The 12,430-nt window shown below is 41.1% G+C and overlaps 1 long non-coding RNA gene across 1 annotated transcript; it reads left to right on the top strand.

Moving 5' to 3' along the window:
• Positions 1-2,538: 2,538 nt before the first annotated feature.
• Positions 2,539-10,088, top strand: LOC103593973. The gene is made up of 2 exons (XR_550802.1): positions 2,539-2,703; positions 9,000-10,088. It is a non-coding gene; the product is annotated as an uncharacterized LOC103593973 (long non-coding RNA).
• Positions 10,089-12,430: the final 2,342 nt, after the last annotated feature.

Here is a 12,430-nt window from a genome sequence, read left to right as displayed (position 1 = left end):
CTGAGGGTTGCGATCCGTTGCCGGACACGGAAAAAGACAAAAAAAAAAAAAAAAAAAGAAGGATCTTCAGGTGGACAGTGGAGTGAACTAATAAAAGCGGAGCTCGCGTGGTGGTCAAGGGTGGTAGGAAGGAAACAACTGGCAGGGACAACATGAAGGGGGAGGAACAGTGAGGGCTGTCAAAGCTGGAGCTACATGAGGCAGAAGAGCAAGGGGGTAACTCCCAGCATGACCCCCGAGTGGCAGACAGGATAGCCTTACCTGTCAGGGGGTCATCCGTCAGGTCTTACCCTGCCCCCACAGAGTGGGGGGCACCTTCAGCAGGAGGGACCTGCACTTAAGTCCCAGTTTTCTTGGGCTCTGGAGGCCTCATCAATCTATACTAAGTGACAGTATGGTTTCTTCCCCCGTGGACAGGAAGCTAAATTTCATCTGTGAGTATTTGCATGTGTGTGTGTGTGTGTTCCTCCCTCCCAGGGAGTTCTAATGCCCACCCCACCCCCTTCCATTCCTTGCTGCTGAGAAATCAGATGACTTCTGGTATCCAGGCTAATGGCTTTTATTAACCAAATGCTGACACATCCCCAATACATACGGTGCCTAATTAAAAACCTGCTTGCCTGGCCAGCTTTCAGAGAAGCAAGCACTTCTCAAACAGGGAATGGGTTTTTCCAGTAGATAGGAAATGATGTCATGCTAACGATCTGTAAGATGCCTTTCCTCTGCAATAAAAGTGCTTTGTGTGTGTGTGTGGGGGGGGGGGTCCTGGCCTGAGAGGAGTGGAGCTGAGTAGCCTTGAGGTTTGCTCCATCCCCCGTGGGCTGGTGGCAGAGCCCAGTCTCTGCAGATCACTGGGCTGCACCCAAGGAGCCCCACCTCTGCTGCGACATTCCTACCACTTTCTGGCAGTCAGTGCCCACCCCCTCATGATCTAACTTGTTCATCAGCACCCAGTGAGCACCTGTCATCACAGGACCTCAGCAAAGACAGTGGGCTGTGGCCTCCTGAAAGCTCAGCTCAAAACTGGGTGTGATTGTTCTTTCCAAAACTACTCCTCCCTCCTGCTCCTGTAGGTGTTAACAGACATGGCCAGACCTAAGCCCGTCCCACTGTGTTGAGTTTCATCCCAACCCCTTTTAGAAGAAACTTTAAGCTTAAGTTCCTTTTGTAAGCAAATAAGTGTAGACTTTGGTTTTGGTCTATTCTTAAGCAAAGTGGGGGGAAAATAAATGTTTTCTATATTTCTATTTCCTTTTTTTCTTTTTTGCTAAATGCTTTTTATAAACATTTAATAAATAATTGTCTCAGATATAAATTTAAATATCTCACTAAATAGGAACAAGTTGTAGTTATATGCCTTTGAGACAATGTCTGAATGACAACTTGAGGCAGCATAGTATGTAGCAAGAATAAATTTAAAGTTAGAAGACCTAAGTTAAGTTTCTGGCACTAGAGATTTTTTTTATGATCATGACTTGGAGGAGAGGGGGTGTTACTGGCATGCAGTGGGTAGAGGCCGGGGATGCTGCTAAACACCCCGCAGTGCACAGGACAGCCCCTGCCTGCACACACACAACAAAGGATTATCCAGCCCCAAATGATGTTGAGAAACTGCTCTGGATAAACTCCTGTACAAGAATATTCACACAACAGTTTTTTGTAATAGTGAGAACTGGAACCATCCCAAATGACCATCAGCAGTGGACTGGATAAGTAAATTGGGACCATATTCATACAAGGAAATAGGATAAAGCAATCAGGTTGAGTTGAACTACCACTACGTGCAGCAACAGGGCTCGTCTCAAAAATGCTGAGTGCGTGATGGTATAATACGATTCCTTTTGTACTGTCAGAAAACAGGCAGGCTACGTATATTATTTAGGGATACTTACATGTGTGGTAAAACCACAGTGACAAGCGGCAGGATTACTCGTACAAAATGTACTGTAGTAGGGTAGTGGTTAATTCTGGTGGGGAAAGCAGTGTAGAGACGCACCTGCAGGTTTCTAAGGCATTGGCAAAGGTTTCATTTCCAGAGTTGGGGAAAGAAGGATAGATACACGTCTGTTCGTTTCATTATTTAAATGTATACATATGCTTTCTGCACTTTTGTATGGATGTGTGTTTTCCACATTTCTATGCCGGAGACACAATAATAACAGCAGCTCATGTTTATGAGGAGCTATGTGCAGCTGGTCTGGATGCAGCGGTGTTTACAACTGATTGATCGCAACCAGTTACAGATTTCTTTGTTCCTTCTCCTCTCCCACTGCTTCACTTGAGTAGCCTTAGAAAAATTAAAAAATAAAAAATATAAAAATATTTTTTAAAAAAGGAGCTATGTGCTTTTGCAAAGCCTTGTCAGGGAGGGTATTTTTGTTCTTAGAGAATGTTTAGGGGTTTATAGCGCCCACAGATGGAGCTGGATTTGAACTTGAGCAGGCCAGTGCCTGCCTCTGTGCTCCAAACCACCACACAGTGCTGCTGCCTTCTGTTGGTTCCCATCTCTCATCTGCCTCCACTCTCTCCACAGTGTCCGGAGACAAACAACCAGTCGGCCTCCCCCAGCAGGGGGCAGACCCAAGCCCCAGCCCAAGCCTAAGCCTCAGGTGCCACAGTGCAAGGCTTTGTATGCCTATGATGCTCAGGACACAGACGAACTCAGCTTCAATGCCAATGACATTATTGATATTATCAAAGAAGGTAAGTTGCTGGCTGGCTGGCTGGGACAGCCTCCTAAAGAGCATGCAGTCATATTGCTGTAAAAACTTGTTTAAACATGAAGGGAATTTATGGGCTCCTCTAACCAAAACTTGTAGAGGCAGGTGAGGCTTCAGGTTCAGTTCGATCAAGACTCCATCTTTTTTTTATTGCTTCTTTATGCTCTGCCCTTTTTTTTATATCTGCTGTCTTCTCAAGACATTTTTCTTCATGGTAGCAAAATAACAGTGGCAATTCCAGGTCAACATTTTAAAACATGTCTAAAATCTGCCTCAACTCTGAAAATTCCTTTCTTAGTCATTGGACAAAAATCCTACATTTCACTCTGATTGGAAAATTAGTCATGTGCCCATCTCTGAACCAAACTCTGTAGCAGGACAAAGGCTGTACCCTGAGTGGGTAGACGTGTCAGGGACTGCCCTGGGAAATGGGGTGAAGTTTATCCCACCTAAACTTCTTGGCTTCCTCATAATGAAAGTAGATACAATGGTCACCAGGGAGCAACCTATAATCTCCATTGTAAAAGTGGTCCATGGGATTGGCCAAGTGTTTTTTTAATTTGGTAGAGAAGATATATATATATATCATATTATATAATATATATAATATAGTTATATAGAGATAGAGCAAAAAGACATATATTATGTGATCATATAATTTGAACATATATATGTTCTATACCAAAAGATCTATATAATATATATGATTATATATATATATATAATCACACAAGTGCTTGTGGAAACAAAAAATAAAGATAACTTCTGACTTCAGATGTTAGAAAAAGCACCACGAAATGGTACTTGTGGTGAGGAGTGGGGAGAGTTCTCTGAGAGAGAGAGACAGAGACAGACAGACAGACAGAGAAGCCGTGGAGACTAGAAAGAGCAGGTCGTTTTAGGAAAACAGGTCAACCCTTGTCCAGGGAGCAGAATCCCCACAGAGATGTTATGGGAGATGAGATAAGCTGGAGATGGCCTGATGGTAGAAAGCCCTGAACGTCAGTCTTAAGATAACTTGCAGAGACAGTGGGGAACCATCATCCGAGATTTATGAGCAGAGCAAGGACGACCAGAGTGAATAGCAGTTCTTGGAAAATTTAGCTTTCAGGAGGAGGTGTCCAAGGACAGGTCCAGGAATTGTGGTTTTAACAGGTTCCTTCATCACATGAGCACACTCCGAGGACATGCCAGGTCCCTGGACCAACCTCCTCCCAAATGGCTTCTGAGTGTTGTTTTTTAATTTTCTACAGGATTTAATATTTTAAGCCATTTAGTATCCTTCCTCAAAGGTATCAGAGTAAAATTAAGTGTTGAAATAAACTCTTAGTAAACACAAACAGGATTTTTATTACCAGCTTTGTTCAGCAAAACTACTGAAAATGACCTAATAACAGGGAATTGGTTAAATAAGCTTACTGTGTTCAGTCAGTAAACTTTGATGCAAAACTTTTTTATTAAAGATAATAATATAAGAGGTACAGTATATTTATTTGTGAGGAAAGGAAAACATTAGGTGATAGATGTGGACTATACTCTCATTTTGTAAAAATATAAAGTATATATAGCTATATGTGTGTATGCAGATATATTTCTGTGTGTATGTTACAGAAAATATTTAAAGTGGTCTCCTTAAGTGTTGAATTTACAAGCAAGTATTACTTTCTTTTTCGTTTCTCAATATTTTCAAATTTTTCTAAAAATAACATGTATTAGGTATAATTAAAACAATTATATATTTGCACGTAAAATGTAGATTCCTAGAAGTTATCAAAACATGCTATCAGTTATCACTATCATTTAAACTATGTGTTGTGAATGCACAAATAGACATATAAATAGAAGAGATAGTATAGAATCCAGAAACAGATCCATGTATATATGGATCTGGGCGTTTAATATACGATAATGTGGCCTTTTAAATCAGAGAGTAAAGGATAGACAATTACTTTCCATTTTGAAAAGAAAAGAAGGGCCGGCCCGGTGGCGCATTGCTACAGTGCGCCGCTTGGGAGCGCAGCGGCGCTCCCGCCGAGTGTTTGGATCCCACATACAGACCGGTTCCCGCTCACTGGCTGAGCGAGGTGCGGACACAGCACCGAGGGTTGCGATCCCGTTGCCGGTCCCGGTCCGGTACGGGCGCGACACTGAGGGTTGCGATCCGTTGCCAGACACGAAAAAAGACAAAAATAAATAAAAAATAAATTAAAAAAAGAAAAGAAAAGAAAAGAAGAGCTCTTCCTCATTCACAAAAGAAATAATCAGATGAATTAAAAATCTAAAAATATATAATTAAATTATAGAAGTCTTAGAAGGAAAGCTAGAATATTATATTAATCTTTGGGTAGGAAAAGCCTTCCTGTGCGAGACATAAAACACAAAAAACATACATGAAAAGGCTAAACTAAAACCTTCTGTAGGGTGACAAGCACCAGGAGGAAAGTTAAATGATAGAAAACAGACCAGAAGAAAACACTTTACGCATGTAAATAGCTCCTCCACATGGATAAGGTGACAAACGATCCAGTCCAAAGGTGGGCAAGGCTGTTGAGGCAACAGATAACAGAACCTCACCAATCATCGATGAAATGCAAAGCAAAACATTTCACCTGTGACACCAGCAGAGCCTAAAATGTGACACAGTCCACATTCCCTTATCCAGCCCTTGGGGCCAGTTGAGTTTCAGAAATCAGAAGTGAGAGCCTTTAGGAAGTTTTGACAGTGTCTATTCCATACCTTATAACACTCCCCGTGGGTCCCAAGGTAAGACCTTATGATCTAACTCATTACTTCTGCCGTGAAACATAAGAGTATTCACAATTGTGGAAAGAGACATTGTAAACAAATCCACATCAGCTCATGTCACGTGTTGCCACCCAGTGAGCTACAGAAAACTTTTAATTTTCAGGACTTTCTGGATTTTGTCATTGCAATAGGAGTGTGGACTGTGATATCTGTGGTTAGTGAGGGAAATACGTACCCTTCTCCACTGTTTATTGCTGAAATAGTCTTTTGGGGAGGAAATTTAGCAGTAGTTATAAGAATTCTTAACTCCCCATGTCAAAATAATTACGTTGGATTTATTCTTCACCCTCTACAGCAAGATAAAATCCAAATAGGTAAATATTTAAATGCAAAGTAAAATATAAAAGTCCTAGAAGTGTGGGAGACTTATTTTTTAATAATATGTGTGGGAAAGAATTTCTAAAAATGATAGAAAACCAAGAAGCCATAAAATAATAGATCCATTGATTCAACTACTTAAGTATTAAAACATCATAAACAGAGTTATAAAAATGAGGGGGGACCTTTGCAAGACATAAGACAAATTCACTAATATATAAAAAATTCCTAACCAATAAGATAAAAGCCAACAACCAATAGAAAAACGGACAAATGATATGAACAGTGGGATATATGCGGCTATGGAAGAGAATACAAAAGCGCTTTTATATACTGATTTGAAACGATCTTTGATTCAAGGGTACTTCAGAAAGTTCATGGAAGAACTAATAAATAGATAATATGACTTCACGAACTTTTAGAAGACCCTTCATATATATTGTGAAGGTTTTTAAAAATACAGAGCATATACTATGCTATCATTTGTATACAAAAGGGGTAATTTTTATAAATACCTGCTTGTATATGCATGAAAAACTTCTCAAAGAATGTACAAGAAGTAGGTAATATTGTTTGCCTTCAGAAAAGGGATCTGAGTGGCTATTTTCATTGTTTATCCTTTTGTACTTTTGAAAGCTCAAAAAATAAATGTTTTAAATAAAGATAGTAGAAGGTTCATTCTCTTTGACCCAGGAATCTATCCTGTAATAGCGCTTGCACATGGGCACAGAGACACAGGGATGGACGTTTATTGCATTCATAGTGAAAAATTGGGAACAAATGTCCATCAATAAGGGAATAGTTATACAAATTTTTGTATGCATTGCAACTGCTTAAAAATGTGAGATGCAGACATGGAAAGACTATACCTATTAAGTATTGAAAAGCAAGATGCAGAATAGACAGATACAGCATGGTCTGTTTTCTGTTTGAAATGAATTTGTGTTGATAATCACACAGAAAAGTTCTGGAAGAATATACAAGGGCACTTCAAAAAGTTCGTGGAAAGATTCATATCACCTTCTTTTTTTTTTTTTCCTTTTTGTCTTTTTTACTGACTGGTAATGGGATCGCAACCCTCGGTGTCGCACCCGTACTGGGGACCGGCAACGGGATCACAACCCTCGGTGTTGCGCCCGCACCTCACTCAGCCAGTGAGCGGGAACCGGTCTCCACATGGGATCCGAACCCTCGGCGGGAGCGCCGCCACACTCCCAAGCGGCACACTCTCCAGTGCGCCACCGGGCCGGCCCTCATATCACCTTTCAATTCTATTTTACCATGAACTTTTTTCTTTTTTTTTTTTTTTCTTTTTTTTTTTTTTTTGTAACAATACCACATATACACTTAAGATAAAGACAAATTTGATATGTAACAGATTACCATACATACAACAAAAGCTCCACCAAGAGCATGAGTAAAGTAACATAAAAATCAGAGAATGTCTATAATCATATTACTAAATTGATTAAAATTTATTTAAGGTGTGACATGGGAAATTATTTATAGAACTATTACAAAAATTCAGGCGAATAAAAGATAGTTATAAATTGGAGCAAACTTAGGAGTGCAATATAAAAGTAGTCTCTAAATCAAATAGGGTAGCTGGCATTCAGGTAACGAACAGGGAACAACGTTAAGAATCCCTTTCAAAGCCATTCTGGAATCATGAGAATATTAAAATGTTATTTTTATGATAGCAGAATCAGTATATCAAACTGATTATATATTACAAAATATAAATAATTCACTACTCTGATTCATAAAATGGTGTGAGTTGTTGTATTGACAACTAGATAAATTTACCTAAATAGCTAAATTTTGTAGTATTAAGACAGTTCTCATTGATATTTTGAATATCTGTTACAGAGTGACATGGGGGAACAAAGAAGACATGTCATCACATGAGATAAAGAAAATATGGAAATTATTAAATATTTCAGAATAGTTCCATTTGAGTAATCACAATATATCTTTTGTAACACATTTTGTATCTTGAATTTAGTAAGTGTACATATTTCTATTGTGTTTATATTCTCTCTATATTAGCATGTTTTATGTTTGATGTCTGGTTCTATCCTCAAATGATAATTTGGGAATTGACGTACAAGTTTTTGATATTCCACATTCTGGAGCAAATGCACGTAATGGTAGTAAAATTAATATTATTGGATTTAGTTATTATAATTTAGTTTCCCATGTCCAGAAGATAGTAGATGAAAAACTTGAAAAATAAGATTGTATTAATATGATGTTTATTCCTATATATCCATACCTTAAATATATATTTATCAATTCAAATGTAATCACATATACTTCTATATATGAATATGTATTACATTTTAGTTTCAAAAATTAGCCAAAAGAAAAAAGAAACAATTTTACACTATCTTCAAAAGATTTTACAAAATTAAGAATAAAAACAATATTTTTATTAAATATTAAAACAGTGTTTTTTGTAGACACACATCAAATCAGATTGAATATATATCCCGTTGATGATTTCTCTGAAACTTCTTTCTGTTCACCAGATAGAACTCCTGCCTTTCCTATTTATGAGCAACCATAATTCTGTTATGAATCTTATAATTCCTTATGCACATAAGTTGCTAATGTCATGGGAGTACCCTCATATACCAAATAATTATTTCTGGTAAAGGAACGGGAATGAAGATGGGCAATAAGAATTCTGAAGGAGTGTGGTGGGTCGGCTTCTCCAGGTGGAGTCAGGGGTGTGAAAGATGTTTGGGGGTTACCCCCGTGGGAGAAAAGGAGAGGAGGCGGGGGTGGCGAGTGTCAGGCCACGCTGCCACCTGACAAGAGTGCCACCTGGAGGAGAGTGCTCCCGTGCTGGCCTGAGAGGAGCGTCACCTCAGCTGAAATGCTGGGCGGATCCTAAAGGGGCCACAGCTGTGGCTGTTGTCCTTGCATCTGGGCCCTAGGTTCTTAAAGGGTGATCTGAGTGGCACCTTTCAGTGTCTGCCGTGGGGAAGGGGTTACTTTTTACAACAGAAAGTTTTTTCATTTAAAACAAAACAAAGAGAGGAGATCATAGATGGAGCTAAATCACTTGAGCCCATGGAGCAGAGTGTGTCTGGTGGGGACAGAACAGCTCACTTGCCCTCACGCTGGCCATCTCTCTCTCTCTCCCTGCAGATCCTTCCGGCTGGTGGACGGGTCGACTACGGGGCAAGCAGGGCCTGTTCCCCAACAACTACGTGACCAAGATCTGAGGCTCCCAGAGACTCTGACGCATGGGGTGGAGGAGCTCCAGGCACAGACAGGGGAGGGGACACTGGGGGCTCCCCACCTGATCCACAGTGAGCAATTGCTTCTCCAAGGCCTGGAGCTATTCTGGCACCTTCCCCATGGAAGACACAGAAAAGGCTGGGTTGAAGGACAGCGAGTATCACTCCATAAATGATCCTAAAAGGTGGCCTGTTCATTGGAATCCGGGAGGGTAAAATAAACACCCACTAAGATTTATTTATTGTATTTAAACCTGGTGAGAGGACAAGCGAGGTCCACTGGGACCTTGTTGGCTTCTATCAAAATAGCACCCCACTGGCTCACCAGGCCCGTGGAATGGCTGTAGGCAGCCGCTGACAAGTGCCTTTAGTTGAAGAGCACATTTCTTTCACCCCTCTTTTCCATATCTGACACACCTCTCTGCCACCTTCCCTCAGGGAGGACCTGCCCTCTGCAAGCTGGGCTCAGCATGAGTGTGCACTTCCTGTGCCAATGCCAAGGGCGGGCGGGCCTGCTGAGCCCACAGGGGCAGAGGGGCGCTGGTTTACACTTTGCCGGGACCACTGGGGCTGCCGGGCAGGACAGGGGCTGGGGGCTGGGCTGTCGGCCTTGCTTTTCTCTAGGTCTTCAGTTGGAATGTGGCTGGCCCATGTTGGTTTCGTGTTTAATGCTTACTTGTACTTATTACTTTTTTTCAAGCTGTACATTTATAAAAACAGATCATATACTGTATATATAAAAAAACCTCGAGATGATAGAAACATGTATGAATGTACTACGTAGTATTCCACTGTACTCATTCATAAGGTAGGTTTTATTACAAAACTCGCACCAGGTACTTACAAATGTGCTCTGCTCCTTGTCAACTACAGAGTCACTGCTTTCTAGCTCAGTCCCTGCAGACCCTTCTCAACCCTTTCCCTGCAGGTAATTTTCCTCTGCCCCTCTGCATCCCTTCCCCTCCCTCCTGAATAAATAGAGGAATCAGTGAACCACCTTGTTCTTTCATGTCTGTTGTGGTTGAATTATGTCCCCCAGAACACAGTGTTGGAGTCCTAACCCCAGTACCTCAGAATAGGACCTTATTTGGAAATAGGATGTTTACAGAAGTAACAAAATTAAAACGAAATCATTAGGGTGTCCTGATAAAAAGGGGGAATACGGACAGGGAGACCAAGGCACACAGAGGAAAGACGGCTGTCTACCAAGGAGAGGGGCCTGGAGAAGATCCTTCCTCACAGCCTTCACGAGAAACCAACCTGCGACGCCTCGATCTCGGACTTCTGGCCTCCAGAGCTGCGAGACAACAAATCTCAGTTATTGAAGCCACCCAGTGTGTGGCACTTTGTTAGAGAAGCCCCAGCAATACTCGTGGCAGTAATAGTGAAAAGCTGGAAACAAGGCGATGTCCATCAGGAAGGGAGTGGCGGTGAGAGGAGACATTTCTCTACCTCCCCTCTTGCAGCTGCCACAGCCACTCTTCAGCTACTGGGAAATGAGAGTTTGACCAGCATATGCTTTTTTGTCATTTCCAGACCCCCAAGTCCATGGGAAAGAATTTATCAGGCGTTACATACAAAGAAAAAGTTTATCGGGATTTGGAGCAAAGATAAGCCATTTAATTCTCCTGTGTTTTACTTAAGAACAGGGAGTTATAAAAACAGTAACAATAACAAATCACGTTTAAAGGATATTTCAGTTCTCTTTTGTGACCAGTTAGGAGAGCAAGGGAAATAAAGCCGTAATGTGATGAACTGAGGAAAGGTAAGCCTTTTGACACTAATGGTCTCTTTATAGTTAGTTCCCAAAGTACTTTCACGTTGGTGGACTCACTGAGAGTGGGAGGAAGGAAGAGAGACCAGAACTGGGCCAGAGGAGCACGCTGAACGCCCACAGCCGCCAGCACACGGCCGCGTCCTCACAGGCAGGAGCCCCAGGATTCCTTGCTCCCATAAGCCCCTGGCATCTTCAACTTGGGGATGGCTGAGAGTCCTCGGGCTCTAGGTGACCAAACGGGAACTGAGTTCAACACCCCCCCAAGCAGCACGAAGAGCCCTTGTCCCCTGTGGAGGCGCTCAACAAATGCTGCTTGGCTAGTTGAGTGGATCCATGTTTATAGGTGAAGAACAGTTAGAACCTGAGTACAGATGCTGAAGTTCTGTAACTATTCATTAAAAAGTTTGGAGAAATATTGGTTTACTCAAACATTTCTACATATTCAGCAATTTAATGTGAGGGCTACTGGGAAAATCTGGGATAGATAAATAATACTTCCTTTTTTTCCTAATTAAATAGTCTTCAGAAAAATACCTTTTTCTAGGGCCAGCCTGTGGCTCACTCGGGAGAGTGTGGTGCTGATAACACCAAGGCCATGGGTTCAGATCCCTGTATAGGGATGGCCGGTTAGCTCACTTGGGAGAACGTGGTGCTGACAACACCAAGTCAAGGGTTAAGATCCCCTTACCAGTCATCTTTAAAAAAAAAAGAAAGAAAGAAAGAAAAATGCCTTTTTCCCTCTAGGGTAGTCAAGTCGTTAGCCTAGATTTCCTCCATACTCTGTATCTAGCCAGGCCTGCCATTTTGTTCACTGTTCAGTTAGAGAAACATGATTGTCTCAGGAGCCACTTATCCTGAGAGAACATAAAGATGTAGGGGCCATCCCTTCCTTCTGGAACTTGCCATCCTGTTTGAAATAAGGAGTGTGCATGTGCACACACATGTACAGCAGTATCAAATGCAGTATAAAGAAGTGACAGATCCCTTCTACCAAAGGTTTAAAGTAACCAAGAACCAAATAAGCAGCCTGACCACAGACTTTAGGGCAGAGGTGTTTAAACTTTAGCTGTAGACCAGCAGTTCTCAAATTTGTTGGCCTCAGCCCTTTACACTCCTCAATATTATCGAGGAACCTAAAGAGTTCGGCTTATGTTGGTTATAGCTGTCAATATTTACCATATTATAAATTAAAACAAATTTTTGTTGTTGTTCTTACTGAACAGAGTTTGAGCTAGAAAAAACTGAGAAAATTTTAAAACACTTAGGTACACAAACACGTTCCAGAGTAATGATATCATCACACATCATGTAGCTTCTGGAAGATTCCACCATACACTACTGAAAGTATGAAAGAAAAAAAAAAAAAGCCAATACAGTGAACATGCAGTAAAAGAAGTCAAGAAAGCTAGCCCATTTACAATAGCCACCAAAAAAATAAAATACTTAAGAATAAAGTTAACCAAGGATGTGAAAAATCTCTACGAAGAGAACTACAAACCACTTACTTAAGAATAAAGTTAACCAAGGATGTGAAAAATCTCTACGAAGAGAACTACAAACCA

The sequence above is a fragment of the Galeopterus variegatus genome, unplaced genomic scaffold (genome assembly GCF_000696425.1).
Source record: "Galeopterus variegatus unplaced genomic scaffold, G_variegatus-3.0.2 Scaffold1453, whole genome shotgun sequence".
Taxonomy (NCBI): Eukaryota; Metazoa; Chordata; class Mammalia; order Dermoptera; family Cynocephalidae; genus Galeopterus; species Galeopterus variegatus.
Note: the sequence above shows the minus strand (reverse complement) of the source record. Positions and strands in the feature narration are given on the sequence as shown.